Raw genomic sequence first — 13,496 nt, 5'->3', positions numbered from 1 at the left:
ATTCTCACAGAATTAAAGCATAGATGTAAAAATATTTGTGGTAATGCATGATAGCAGATGAAACAACCATCTATTTTTTGAAACTGGGTATTTTCCCAATTGCCATTCTATTGTTCCTAGATTATAAACTGAAATGGGAGTATGTAACAAAAATAATACAATCTGGGTATTAGTGCTGGTATAAGGAAAATGTAAATGACTTTGAAGATGCAGAGCTGTGGTGAATGCTGGAGGAATCAGCCCTCATTCTTGCTGACATTAAAACTGATGGATGTACTTCCTTCCCCCAGATGCTTGTGATTATTGTTAGTGATTATTCAATCAAGGGGAGGAAGCATGTGGAGAGGGAAAAATGAATAGACAAATTGACACTGGATGATATAATTTCTGTCTATCACACTGCAAATTGCTCGGCTTAGCAAGCAATCAAAGAATGGTTAATTTCCTAAAGCCTGCAGCATCCGTCATTTTCCTCAGTGGCATTTGCAGCCTTGGCTCCAGGAAAGTCTCCATAAAAAGCCATAGTGAATTACAGAGATGTTTCACCACAGTCTGACAGTGCCCAGAAGTGGGCACTTAGGGAAAGAGCAGAAGAAACAGGGGAAATAATAAATGGCCCTTCTGCTGGTATTCCCTCAGACTGGTATTGACAGCTTGTATTTTTGGCCTCGGCAGTGCTGTGTGGTACTGAGTGTCAGATTTCAGCTCTGTGTTTGTGATGAAGTGGTTCCTTCTGCTCTTATGAGCTCCCAAGGGTGCCCAGCAAGATGTTTTTGGGTTGTGGGCCCTGCCAGATGGAGCCAGGGCAGGTACTGACCTCCCTTTTCCCAGCACAAACATCGCAGGGAGCATCTCTTGGAATGAAGGTTTTATGAATTTCTATTCATCTTCTGCTTTCCTTTTTGTTTTCTTTTTTATTTTTTCCTTAGCACTAATAACCCAAATCTGCTTCTGGGTGGTGAAGTGCTAGCAGACAGGTAATTTTATCACTTAGTTGTTTTCTCACTCTACATCTTTTAGTCATCTTTTCATCATCACAACAGATCTGGCTAGAAGAATAAACATTTTAATCCATAAAGAGACTATTGTCCATCACAGAGAGATAAAATACTACACTAAGTCTGTATAGGTGCTGCCACCAACACCTTTTTAGGTGGAGAGGATGCTGTTTGCTAGGATGTCAGCACTAAAGCTGCCCATGAGGAGCATTTCAGACCCCACTCACTTTTTTCTAAACCTTTAAACTTTTGATTTAGCAAGTTCAGGTTTTAGCCCTGAGCTGAGAGAATGAGAATTTTGTTGAAGGTGAATATAGACTTCTGTAGACCTCAGAGACAATAATAGAACCTCTGAGTTGTGCAGAGGTTCTTGCTGTTGGCGTAGCTGGGAAGGACAAGAGGGTCTTGGAATTCCACTGAATTCCTGGGATTCAGCTCTGCCTTTTGAGACCCCCCAGACATGCTGATGAATTTAGGGCCTTCCAGATACAAGATACAAGGTGCTCTGCCAGGCCTGAGAAGGTGTGATGAAATTCATCCACAAAACCCAGGTTTCTCTGGGATTTACTGCATCTTTAGAAATAATAAGGGCTAAAATCCACTGTTTTCCCTTCATGGGCATATTCTGATTGTTTTTGCAAGGAACAGATTTTGTCAGCCCTACAAACAGCCACACTGTCAGTTTTAGAAGTCTTTCTGCCTTGCTGGGCTGAGAGTCAGATTTTGGAGAGTGAAGTTCCCCCTTCCCCCAGACAAGGTGAGTGAAATGCCACCGAGGTGTCTGAGCTGGTGTCTGGATCTTCACGTGAGCTTTTTTATTTGCTGAGTGTCACTTGGCAAAGCCATGGTCTGCACTCAGGTCAGGCAGGCAAATGCCTTTCAGGCACTGGAAGTTAATCTTGGTGACATCTGTATTTCTAAGCACGTTATTTCCCTTGAGAAGCGCTGAGGCACTGAGGGAGTCTGATAATTTTGCAAATAATTTTCCATCTTTACTGCTCAACACAGACACCAGCAGGTGATAAAATGAAATACTGAGTCCCTAATGCCTTGCTCTTTGGAGGTTTCCATGAGCATGTGGTGCAGGATGATAAATATGGGATATGTGTCCCTTCCCTCTGAAAAGATTAATTAAATTTTTGACTTCCCATCTAGATGTTTCGTGAAGTATTGTGTACTCAGAATGGGTTTCGGGGATTTTTGTTTCAGATCTGCCTCCCCAGTCACGTCTTTAATAAATCTCTCACAATTTTCCCTTCGTGTGGCAACACTGGGGAAGGATTGGTGATAGTGATGAATTTCAATTTCTCCTTACCTCAAAACTGATTGAATAGGCTCTTTGGATGGTGGTGAGAATGGGGATTAACCACCCTCAGATATTTGGCTTTGTCCTTGGTGGACAGTCAGTTTCTTGTGCGGAACTACTGAGTCCAGATTGTTGGACATGTACATGCCCCTCTCTCCTGATGAGGTTTGGGTGTGCAGCCACAACCCCTTGAAGGGAAAATAGGATAATGGAATTACTGTTGGAAAAGACCTTTAATATCACCAAATCCTGATATCAACTCAGCACCACCACCATGTTCACCATGAACCACATCCTCAAGTGTCACACACACACATTTTTAGAACATTTCCAGGTATGGTGACTCCACCACTTCCCTGGATGTTCTGTCCTGATGCTTTATCACCCTTGACATGAAACATTTTTCCAAAGTACCCAGTCTAAACATCTAAATATCTTAGTGCATGTTGCTGTGTTCACCAGCTCCTATCTTCTGTTTCAGAGGGATGAGTTTCACTGCTCCTCTTGCCTTTTTCTGGGAATCTTGTTTGCATTCTCTACAAGGTAATATGGACGTGTTTCTGCCAGAGTGCATTACTCCAGAAAAACTTTGGTTGCAGCAATCTCAAGGCTGCTATTTATGATCTGAGGGAATCTTTCTGCTTCCTTTTCTTCCCAGAAGCAGAAGGGAGACAGGAGGACTGGACAGAAGCTCTGCACATCACCCTGCACCACTCTCAGACCAGCCCCAGAACCAGGCTTGTCTGACCTCCCTCAGAAGATGCATTTTTTAAATGTATTTATTTTTCTCCTTAGCACTCACAGCTTCATGGCTATTTGGTCTTTCTTGCCTTACAACCTTTTACAGTGAGTTGTACACAGCAAGGCAGGTGTTTGAAACAAAGGGGTATCCCTGGATTTTCTATTCTTATGGGAGCAGAGAGGCCCTGAGGCTCTCCCATTGCTTCAGGGCTGGCTGTGGCAGCAGTACATGAGCCACTGCTATATATGGTGGTAAATATCATGGAATCATAGGATAGGTTGGGCTGGAAGGGGCCTAAAGCTCATCCAGTCCCACACCCTGCCATGGGCAGGTACACCTTCCACTGTCCCAGGCTGCCCCAAGCCCTGTCCAGCCTGGTTTTGGACACTTCCAGGGCTGGAACAGCTACAGCTCCTGTCTTGGTTTGGAAAGACAGGAGTCTGCTAAGAGAGGCAGGAGCCTCCCCTGAAATGGAGAATGCAAACCCTCAGAATTGCTATAAATTTTGAATTAAGGGGCTCTCAGGCAAAAAAATATGGGAGCAGGAAATAACAGTTCCTTAATAGGGAAGAAAATAAAAAGATAAAATAAACAATGCAATAAACAGCACTGACAGAGTCAGAACCCAACCTGACACACTGTGGGTCAGGGTGTTGGCAGCAGTCCCATTGGAATTGTGGCTGCAGCCCTCCTGGAGTGCCAGGGGTGGTTCTGCTGGAGCAGGGATCCTGTAGAAGGGTGGAGTCTTCCTCTGAAGATCCAGTGGAAGAGGCAGCTGGAAATCCAGTGGAGAAGCCATGCTGGTGTTCCAGAGTCTCCAGATTATATCTGGGTAGGAATGCTTGGCTCCTCCCCCTGGGCTCACATCTCCCAATGGGATGCTGTAGTTCTTATCAGCCATGCAGTGACATTCAGTGACCTCTTATCAACAGGTGTGTCCCTGGAGGGAAGATTGGGTGTGGAAGAGATAAGGAAAACTTAACAGAAGACCACTGCCATACAGATGGCAAATAGAACACAATTTGCTTGGCAATCCAGAACAGCTCTTCTGGGCGCCCTGTGCCAGGGCCTCCCCACCCTCACAGGGAAGAACTTCTTCCCAATATCCCACCTAACCCTGCCCTCTGGCACTTTCAGTCTTGCTCCCTGCCTTGGTTGAAATTCAGCACCAGAGATGGAAGGGTGAGACTGACAGACACTGACAGGGCCCTTACACGGTGTGTTCTGTAAGAAATCACGCCAGTGGGCACAATTTACCCCAAATATTAAGCCCAAATGGGTTTGCAGACGTTTTTTCGGGCGGATGTTACACTTTGTCACAGAGGAGAGGCTGATAAGACACGTACAAATGCAGCTCCGTGGCTCTCCGAAGAAAGTGGCATGTATTTGCATTTTTATAAGCTCTTATCATTAAATGTTTTGGGTGAGTTTTCAACCAGCTCACCAGATGCTGACTGTCCTCAGCAGGGTCTTTGATGCACCAGCTGTGTGTCTTTATGCACAGATCATTTCCATCTCCTCTGCTGAGTATTTTTGGCCACCCCTAGTGCAAAGTTTTGCTAAGTATTGCTAAGCTGTTGCTTGAAAAATGTATTTTCTTGATTAGAAAACTTTGTAGCAGCAAGAGCAAAAGATTTGATTTCTGGGGATTAATTAACCTTCATGTTAACGACTTTTTCATCTATTAGCCTTTTGATTTTAATTCTATATGCACAACCAGCAGGAAAAAGCAAACAAGATGCACTCACTTAGCAATCAAATATGACATTAAAATACTTTGGCCCTACCTCCTTATCCTAAGCAAGACTATTTTTATTAAAAACGATTGGGTTTTGTTACATAATTTTATAGCATGATCATGGCTATTTAAAGGCGCTTGCTATGAAGGACAGCTCATTGTAATCCATCCATAAATCACACAGACTTGGATGGGTCTGGTTGAGTTGTTAACCTTGCCTCTGTCCTTTTAGGTCTAATCATACCCTTTGCACAAGAAAACCAAATCTGGCTCATCTCTCAAAGTCACGTTTCAACATTTTTGGGTGAAAAATGAAGTTTCTGCCAAGCAGAGAGGCTGAGCCTGGCTTTTTCTAAGGCTGCTGTCACGATCCTGCTTGTTGAACAATTGAGGCACAACCCCAGTGTGTAAAGAGCCTGGCAAATGCAGGGGTGAGAGCCTTTCCCTTTGTCCATTGGTTTCCAACAGCCTGGGGAGCACTGATAGCACAGCTGTGTGTTGTTCACATTCTCCGTTTACATGTGGAAAAACAGAGACTGGGAGAAGTTGAGTCTGTACCTCCTGCAAATTCAAAGCAACAATTCTTAGTGTGAAATGAGCCTCTCCTAAGTTCAAGCATGTCCAGTGTAGAGCCAGCATGTCAGCTCCTTGCCAAGGCTCTGTTTAGTAGAAATACTGCTCAGATTTATCAGTTCAGGCCAGGATTTGGTTTTGTTCCCTACAAAAGGCATCAGTCTGACAGCAGTTTTCCTGATCTCCATCCTGCCTTTGCTCTCCCTCCTCTGCACCAGCCTGGAGGCACCAGAGCTAAATGGAGATGTCATCCCACACCTTTCCAGGGCCAAAGCTGGGCCTTGCTCCTTCTGAAAGATGAACTCATGTCCTTGAAGAGATCTGCTTAAAGTAAAAAAAATTAAAATTGGGCTGACCCTAAGCTTGGAGCTGATTTGCATAACTCCAGAGAGAGTGAACATCCTACTGATCTGTAAGGCTGTAATTTAGGAAGGGCCTTTGTCCCCACAGACCCAGCTTGTGTTGCAGAGCAGTTTGTGCTCGTGATATGGGCTCTGATATTGGGATGTAATTGCTTTTCTAATATCCATGTATTATTTACACCATGCTACTGTTGCAAACTCCTTCTGGCTCCAGGTCTGTTGTTGCTGTAATGTATTTACTGGAGCAATGCAAGGTCAGGCTAACCTCCACTGCTTGTCTGTAAATGACCCAGCAGAAACCAATAGTTTTAGTGCTGGAACACCAGTGTAAGTGAGACACAAATCAGGGCCCTGAAGTATTAATTTACTTTATTGCTATATCTTTATAGACGGTTATTAAGTGCTTAACAATTAACTATTAATGTTGCTGCTTTATTTATTACACAGAGATATGTCTTAAGTGTTTCCTGGGTATTTTTTCAGGAGAAGGGCTTCAAGGGAAAACAGATCAAGACAGGCACATCAAAGATGATTGGATCGACAAGGAGTGGGACAGCATTAGTCTTCAAATTCTAACTAGAGTTGGTTAATATCTTTGCAAGCTACCATCCAGAAGTCAATATATATGTAAACGTGACCCAGAAAATATTTCACATTAGTCTGATTTTTTTCAATGTGAAGTTACAGACTAGAATGGGCTGAGGGGAGTGTGAGGGCTTTGTTGGCTTAAAATCTAACTCAAAATATCAATGGAGTCACTCTGCCATGCAAAGAGCAGCACAGGAAAATGTCAAGCAGAGACATTCCCAGACACAGCTCATAATTTGCCCTGCTCAAATTTGAGGGGGTAATGTTCCTGCTCACCACCTACTCATTTCTTTCCTTGCTCTGAGCATGTTGTCCCTGCCTTTACCTTCAAGGACACATCCTTAACTGTTCCACATCTCCACTTGTGCCAGCCATGGAGCCCTAAGGCAGCCAGGGGCAATTGCCTCTGTTACCATCTGACTGTCTGATTATGGCTTGCTGGTGTTCCTGTGGGATGGAAGCTGCTCAAACCCTCTCAGTTCTGGCTGTGTGAGACAGTTTGGGATGCCAGAAGCCTCTCACAGCACTTGTGTGCCCATCAACGTTGTGCTGGGCCACCTCTCCTGGCTGTGCTGGATGGCTCCTCAGGGCCATTCCCTCACAGCCATGCAGAAAGTCTGCCTCCAACAGCAAAATATCTCAGAAATTGTCCCCAGGCCACTCAGCTGAGCTGGGTTTGGCATAAATGAGGCACAGTTTCTCTGCTCTTTGCTGAATTCCACAGCTCACTCCTTCTGTGATGGAACATCCTCTTGACCCCACCAACACCTCTGCCTGGTTTGACTAAGGATAGCCCACATATTTTTATGCTTTTCTGTCTATTTGAGGAGTTTTCTCTGGGGTTAAATATATATCCAGGAGATGTAACTGTTGCCAGATCAAAGGGGCGCCAAATAAACCACACGAAAAATTATAAAAATTTCACAAGCACAAATTTTATTATTTGATGAGGGTGTTAATGCAGCGCCTGAGTAGCAGTTTTTCCTCTTGCTATCACAGTCAATGAGACTGATATGAAAAACACCTAAAAAAGCAAAACCCAACCCAACTCCAAGGACAGCTGCCAGATAGGAAATCCAGGATGAGAAGGATGAGGTGGGCAGGCTGGCACTGGTATCATGTGCTTGGGAGCTGCTCCATATGCTTGGAGCATATTTGCATCTAAAGGAATGGAAAGACCTTTTCCTTCATATTGACTATTCCTGTGTTTTGGTTCTTTTCCCCCACATCTTTCACATATGCTGGGTTTCCATTTGATAAGCTCTGGCTCCTTTATTCACCTTTCAGCAAAGCTCCTTGACTCTTTCCCTGCCCAACACTTCAATCAGCCCACACCTTCTTTAGCTGATCATGTTATTTTCCACTTCACAGTTTATTCCATAACAGACTAACTTGAGAAATATATGAGAGCTGGTGCATTTTCATTCCTAGAAAAAGTAATCAGCAATCAGAAAAAGAGTTTATGTTAGTTCCCTCTATTTACAAAATCCATGTTGCAATATACCTTATTATTTATTAACTCCAAAGTCTGACTCAGACTGACTCTTTCAGTATGTCTCCCATCACCCCCTTAAAATACTCTTTATATTGGATATAATAAGCTTTGAACTTCTGACACAAAAAGTCTGCAATACTTTGTTCCCTCAGCTCTCTGAAGCAGCTGAGTTCACTAACCAGCTCCATTATTTGTTTCAAGGTCTGTCCTTTTGAATTTACAAAAACCAACAAAGCAAAGACCACTTCAGTATGTGCTCCCCTAAACACAGGCACAGAGCCCTGGGGCAGGTAAACTGGAATGGTGTCTAAATTCACTTATTTCTCTGAGGGGTGGAGTGCTGCAGGGTGAACACCCATGGCTGGTGTTGTGGGCAGGCAGTGCCACCCCAACCAAGGCTTGAGCACCTTGAGACCCCCCTAACACCCCCTGTGACAGGGCTGATAAGTTTAATGCCTTCAAAGTCCAATATTAAACCTCAAAGTTTGCTCTTTCAGAGAGACCTAGTGATATATCCTTTTGTGGGTGGCCAGATCTTCACAAGAGCAGCTCTGTCATTCCGCAGTGCTTTAATTACAGTGGAAACTATTTGTTTTACAATAGAGAGTGCAGCTGGTGAGTTGTGACCTGAGGAAGAGCAGCAGATGGTGTCCTCCACACAGGGTTTCTTCAGCACATTTTCCTAAGAATTCCTGCACTGACCTGATTTTCTTCCCACTGCAAAGCAGCAGCGACCTGCCCTTTGGTCAAGAGTACAAGCTGGCCATCGTGTACTGCTCTCCCCAGCCATCCTTTGTTCCTTTTCCCAAGCAGAAAATGCTAGGGAAAGAGGGAGGGAATCTGTGCTGGGATCTGCGTGCTGAAAAGCACAAAAATATTGCAAGGTCCATTTGTCTTCATGACTGAGTATCCTCAGTTAAATAGGATTGACTCCATCAAACAAACCCCGGTTGTGCCTTGAGAAGGGGATTTGACTCTTCTTTGATGTTGAAAGTCAGAAACTGCAGGTTTTCTCCATCTTTGTACGAGAGGATAAAATGGATCTACTCTCTACTGTATGGAGAAAGTCAAAGCTAATTAAATGGGAATTCTTGGGTGGACCTGCAATGGCTGGATTAGTGGACAATTCTTCTTCTTCTTCTTCTCATCATTATTAACAACAACAACAATAAATAATAATAATAACAACAATGATAATAATAAAAACAACAACAGCAAAATATATGATAATAACAAAAACAACAACTATCACTACTACTACTACTACTACTAATAATAATAATAATAGTAATACATCATCTCCTTGACATCTCTCAGAAGTCAATAGGCCCTTGCTGGCTTCATATTTTTTTAAAGCCCTCATTAACTCAGCCAGGGCTCCCAGCTGACTTTGGCATGTAAATACCTTGATTCCCTTCCTGGCTGAACTCCTCTGCTGAGGGCACCAGGGACCTCGGGAAGAGCTTTTTCCTCTCTCAGGTGGCTTCTTTTAGGAATCTGCACCCAGGAGCTGAAGGAGGGAACTGGCTCAGCGCTTCCAGAATAAGAGTGGGCACCATGTGGTCGGGGAAGAGGCTACAGTCTGCTGGTAGGGTAATGGTTTTGATTTTTCTGTCTTTATTACCCCCAAATCTGTAAGTACACAGACCCTCTTCCCCTCCAGAAAATGAGCTGAAGCAACATTCAGTTAGAATCAGAAGCTATAATATGATTTTTGTTTTCCTGCTGTAATCAGTGAGAAAAAAAATACATTCAGAGTCTTTTATCTCTATAAGGAGGAAGAAGTAAAAATATGCAGAGAAAAAGCCTTCAGGCTGAAGGGATGCAGCAAACTGCCATAATAGCTTCTGTTTACTTTGAGCCTAATACTGATATTTTGTAGACAGGTAAAAAAGCTACACTGGCACTCTTTGTTGTTTGTTTTGTTGCTTTTTTCCTTTTTTTCCCCCCAAAATCTCAAAACTTATATAATTTTTGTATTATCCCCTGCAGGAGAAGACAGGTGACATCAAAAATGAGCGCTGCTGTTCTTTAGCACAGGTGGAAGATGCCTTTAAGAGCATGCATAAATTGGGGTTAAGAGCAGTGGAGTGCCCTGTTCCCTCCCTGCCACAGCTCCACTCTCAAAGGAGCTGAATTTACATAAGTTAATGACAAGGAACTAAAAACTTAAATGATGATTTGGTAGCTTATGATTATAATAAGCTTCTCCAAATCCATATGGCTGGGGGGGCATAGGTTAGACTGCTGCAGCACGAGACAGGAGGCTTGTTAATATTTTAAATGAAATAATGCAGACTTGAAGATTTGGGGTGGGGGGAGGGGTTGTTGACCAGATGATCTTTAAAGGTCTTTTTCGACCCAAACCATTCAATGTCCTGACCCTGGCAATGAGGTTTCAGCTGTATTGAAAATCTTGATGGCAAAATGGTAAATGGTGAGGAGACTTTCCTGCTTTATTTCTCTTTATTTGCTAATGAAGCAGTGTGAAAGTAAATCTCATCAAAAGACCAGGAGTAGTTACACTGTCACTGGCTCTTTATTAATGACATATTTTAATTATTCTTTGTAGCATCACATGGAAGAAATTAGGGTCTTTCAAATAGATGCATAATTTCTCCTTTATGCGTTGGAGATCACGTAGAGTTGAAACTTGGGGCACTTCCCTGTTCTTTGAGCAGCTTAAACATCACCATAAAAATCCCTGGTTTGGACCCTGGGGTCTGAGACTTAATTTAAAGCCTGTCTTGGGTGTGCTGCTGGACTGAGCCCAAGCAGGGGATGGAGGATGCCCAGTGAGGCGTGGTCCTAATTACCGATCTCTGAGCCAGGGATTTTTTTGGGTGGGTGTTAAACATCTTGGAGACTGCTGTGGTAAGGGATAGGGAGGGGGAGGTTTGTCCTTAGGTCTGCCCAGAGCCCCTGAGGAGTGCATAGGCTGCTCTTCTAGTGACACTGGTAGGCACTGGTGGCCTTTGTCTGAGGAAATTTTCTAAAAAACCTATTTAGGTGCACTTCTTTAGCCCTGGTGAAAACAGCACAAGATATGTCTCAAGGTAGGACAATAAGAGTTGGGAAATTTGGCCTTGTGCAATGTCTTTGTGAAGGGAACAAAAATAAATTCCATGAGTGCTTTCTCTACAAAGATCTGAATGGGAGCTGGCTCTCAATCACATGTGCCTCCTAGACAGACTATAGACACACAGTAATAGCATTTCTCTCTACATGTCCTCTTTTAAAGGTGCCCTTTCTATATGGGGGTTTGTTTGTTTGTTTTGCTTGGGGTTTTCTCTTTGGTTTTGGTTTTCTGGTTGGTTGGTTTTTGGTTTTTTCTGTGTCAGGTTATTTCATCTGCTTTATATTGTGTGTCTGCTTTGATATTTCATGTCTGTCCTTCATGTGCTGTGGCCCACTGCAAAGACAGTGTTAGCTGGGCTGGATTACTTTTCTCCTTTCCATTTGTCCTAGTGCTTCAGAAACTTGTTTACAGTGTCTGTGTACTGTGCATATATATTTGCACGTTATCCCAGCTCTCCCTGCTCCTGCCATGGTGTCCTTTTCCCTTAGCAAATGGAAGTCACTGTCATCCTCCTCTTTGTTTTGGGGTTCAGCTGTGTAGAATCACAATCATCACTTAGATGGATATTGAGGGTTGGTCTTGAAAGAGTAATTTCAGAAAACGTAATTTGAAAACTAATGGAGTGGAAAGAAAATCATCACCTGCTTGCTTCATGGTGGCCAAGTGGCTGGTGCTGCAACACAGAGCAGTGGGGAAGGGTTTGCTCTGGAGCAAAGGAGGCTCAGGGGGACCTTGTGGCTCTGCACAGCTCCTGACAGGAGGGGACAGCCGTGGGGGTCGGGCTGTGCTCCAGGGAACAGGGACAGGAGGAGAGGGAATGGCCTCAAACTGCACCAAGGGAGGTTTAGATGGGATATTAGGAAAAATTTCTTCACAGGAAGGGGTGTTAAGTATTGGAACTGATCGCCCAGGGCAGTGGGGGAGTCCCCATCCCTGGGGGGATTTAAAAGCCATGTGGACATGACACCTGGGGACATGGGCCAGTGGTGGCCTTGGCAGTGCTGGGGGAATGGCTGGGCTCAGTGATTGTGGAGAGCTTTTCCAGTCTGAATGATTCTGTGATTTCTGCACTTGTGCTTCAGTGGGTAAAGTATTCCAGGGCTGGTGCAAATCCTTCTCAGGAGTGAAAACCTTCTGGGTGCGTTGGGGTTTGACTTGGCTGCTTTTGGCTCTTGATCTACATTCTACAAAATGGGAAAAAAAAAATCCCTCTTCTGATCTGTCAGTACATGCAGTGACATAAAAAGAATGTCTACAAGTGTGAAAACAAGTTAAGCAGCAACTCCTACTGCAGTGGGACCTCTTCCTGTGGAAAAATAACAAGAGTTCAAACAGTAATGGTGAAAAGCTTGGAAATATTTCTGAAGACAGAAAAGTCAAACACCTGGGTTTACTTCAGCATGGTCTCTGTGCCAGTGCCAGCCTGGCCACCCAAAGCCAGTCAGGCTTCAATTTGGCACATGCCAATACAAAAGGTGTTGTTGGAAGCTGAAGGCAGGAGATAATTGCCATGGAGGTGGTGAACCTCTATTGTAACTATGCTGAATTCTCCAGTATTGGAAGCTTTGTTTTCAAAACCCCCAACATTCACCTGCAGGTATCAGTGTTGCCATCCAGTCTCACCAATCTCAGGCTGATCAGCAGGACCTGGAATCACTAGACTAAAATAGAGCTGTTTACCATGGGAAGTGTCAGTGTGAGTAGGTGTTAAACTTGATTTTCCCTTCACCTGGGCTGTAACAGAATTTATTGGTGGTTTTGCAGGAGGGAGCCAGGCAGGTTTTGTCCTGAAGTGCTGAACCACTGACACAGAAGCTGCCCCATCCCTGGGAGTGTCCAAAGTCAGGTTGGATGGGGTTTGGAGCAACCTTGAATAGTGGAAGGTGTCCCTGCCCATGGCCCCTGATCCTACCCAAACCATCCTGGGATTTTGTGACCTCAGGATTTGCTTCTTGCCCACTGTCACAGGAGGGAGAGCATTTGTGCAGCTGAGCTGGAGTTACCTGTGGACAAATAACGCAGAGGGGGCTGGGGAAAGGAGCTAAAGGTACCTGGGGAGGGAGCTGGTGTTGTGCATTTGGGGGAGCTTTATTTGCATGTGCACAGCTACTTACAGCCATATTCAGATAAGGTGCAGGAAGCAGTGAGTCCTGCTGGAAATAACTAGATCAAGTCTGACAGCCTGAGAGTAAATCCATGGCACAGACAGATAAGGGGTATTGCTGTTGCTTGGGTTAGGTCTGGATTCCTGTAACTCTGACAGCTTTTCTATTTTTTTATGTCAGCTTAATAGAAAGTTTTGTATTTATTTGCTGTTATCTGAGCAAGTTCAGCTGCAGTTATTTTACTTTTATCCTTTCCCAGACACACGTACATACACTTGCACTCTTGTTTCTTGGCAGCTCGTAACAATGTCTCTAATCCTCTTTGGCAGAAATCTTTTAAACTAATTCTCTTAGGGAAAAAAAAAAAAAAATTAAAAAAATTGTGGTGATAATTTTATGGCTGATACAAGAAAAGAGGTGAACAAATATCAGAAAGAAGTTTGGCCAGAAGTTGACTTTCAGTACTTCTTTAGAGTAGTTTGTGTGCTGCAAAGCCCTAATACCTCTTCA

Source organism: Haemorhous mexicanus, chromosome Z, assembly GCF_027477595.1.
Source record: "Haemorhous mexicanus isolate bHaeMex1 chromosome Z, bHaeMex1.pri, whole genome shotgun sequence".
In the NCBI taxonomy this organism is placed as follows: domain Eukaryota; kingdom Metazoa; phylum Chordata; class Aves; order Passeriformes; family Fringillidae; genus Haemorhous; species Haemorhous mexicanus.
Note: the sequence above shows the minus strand (reverse complement) of the source record.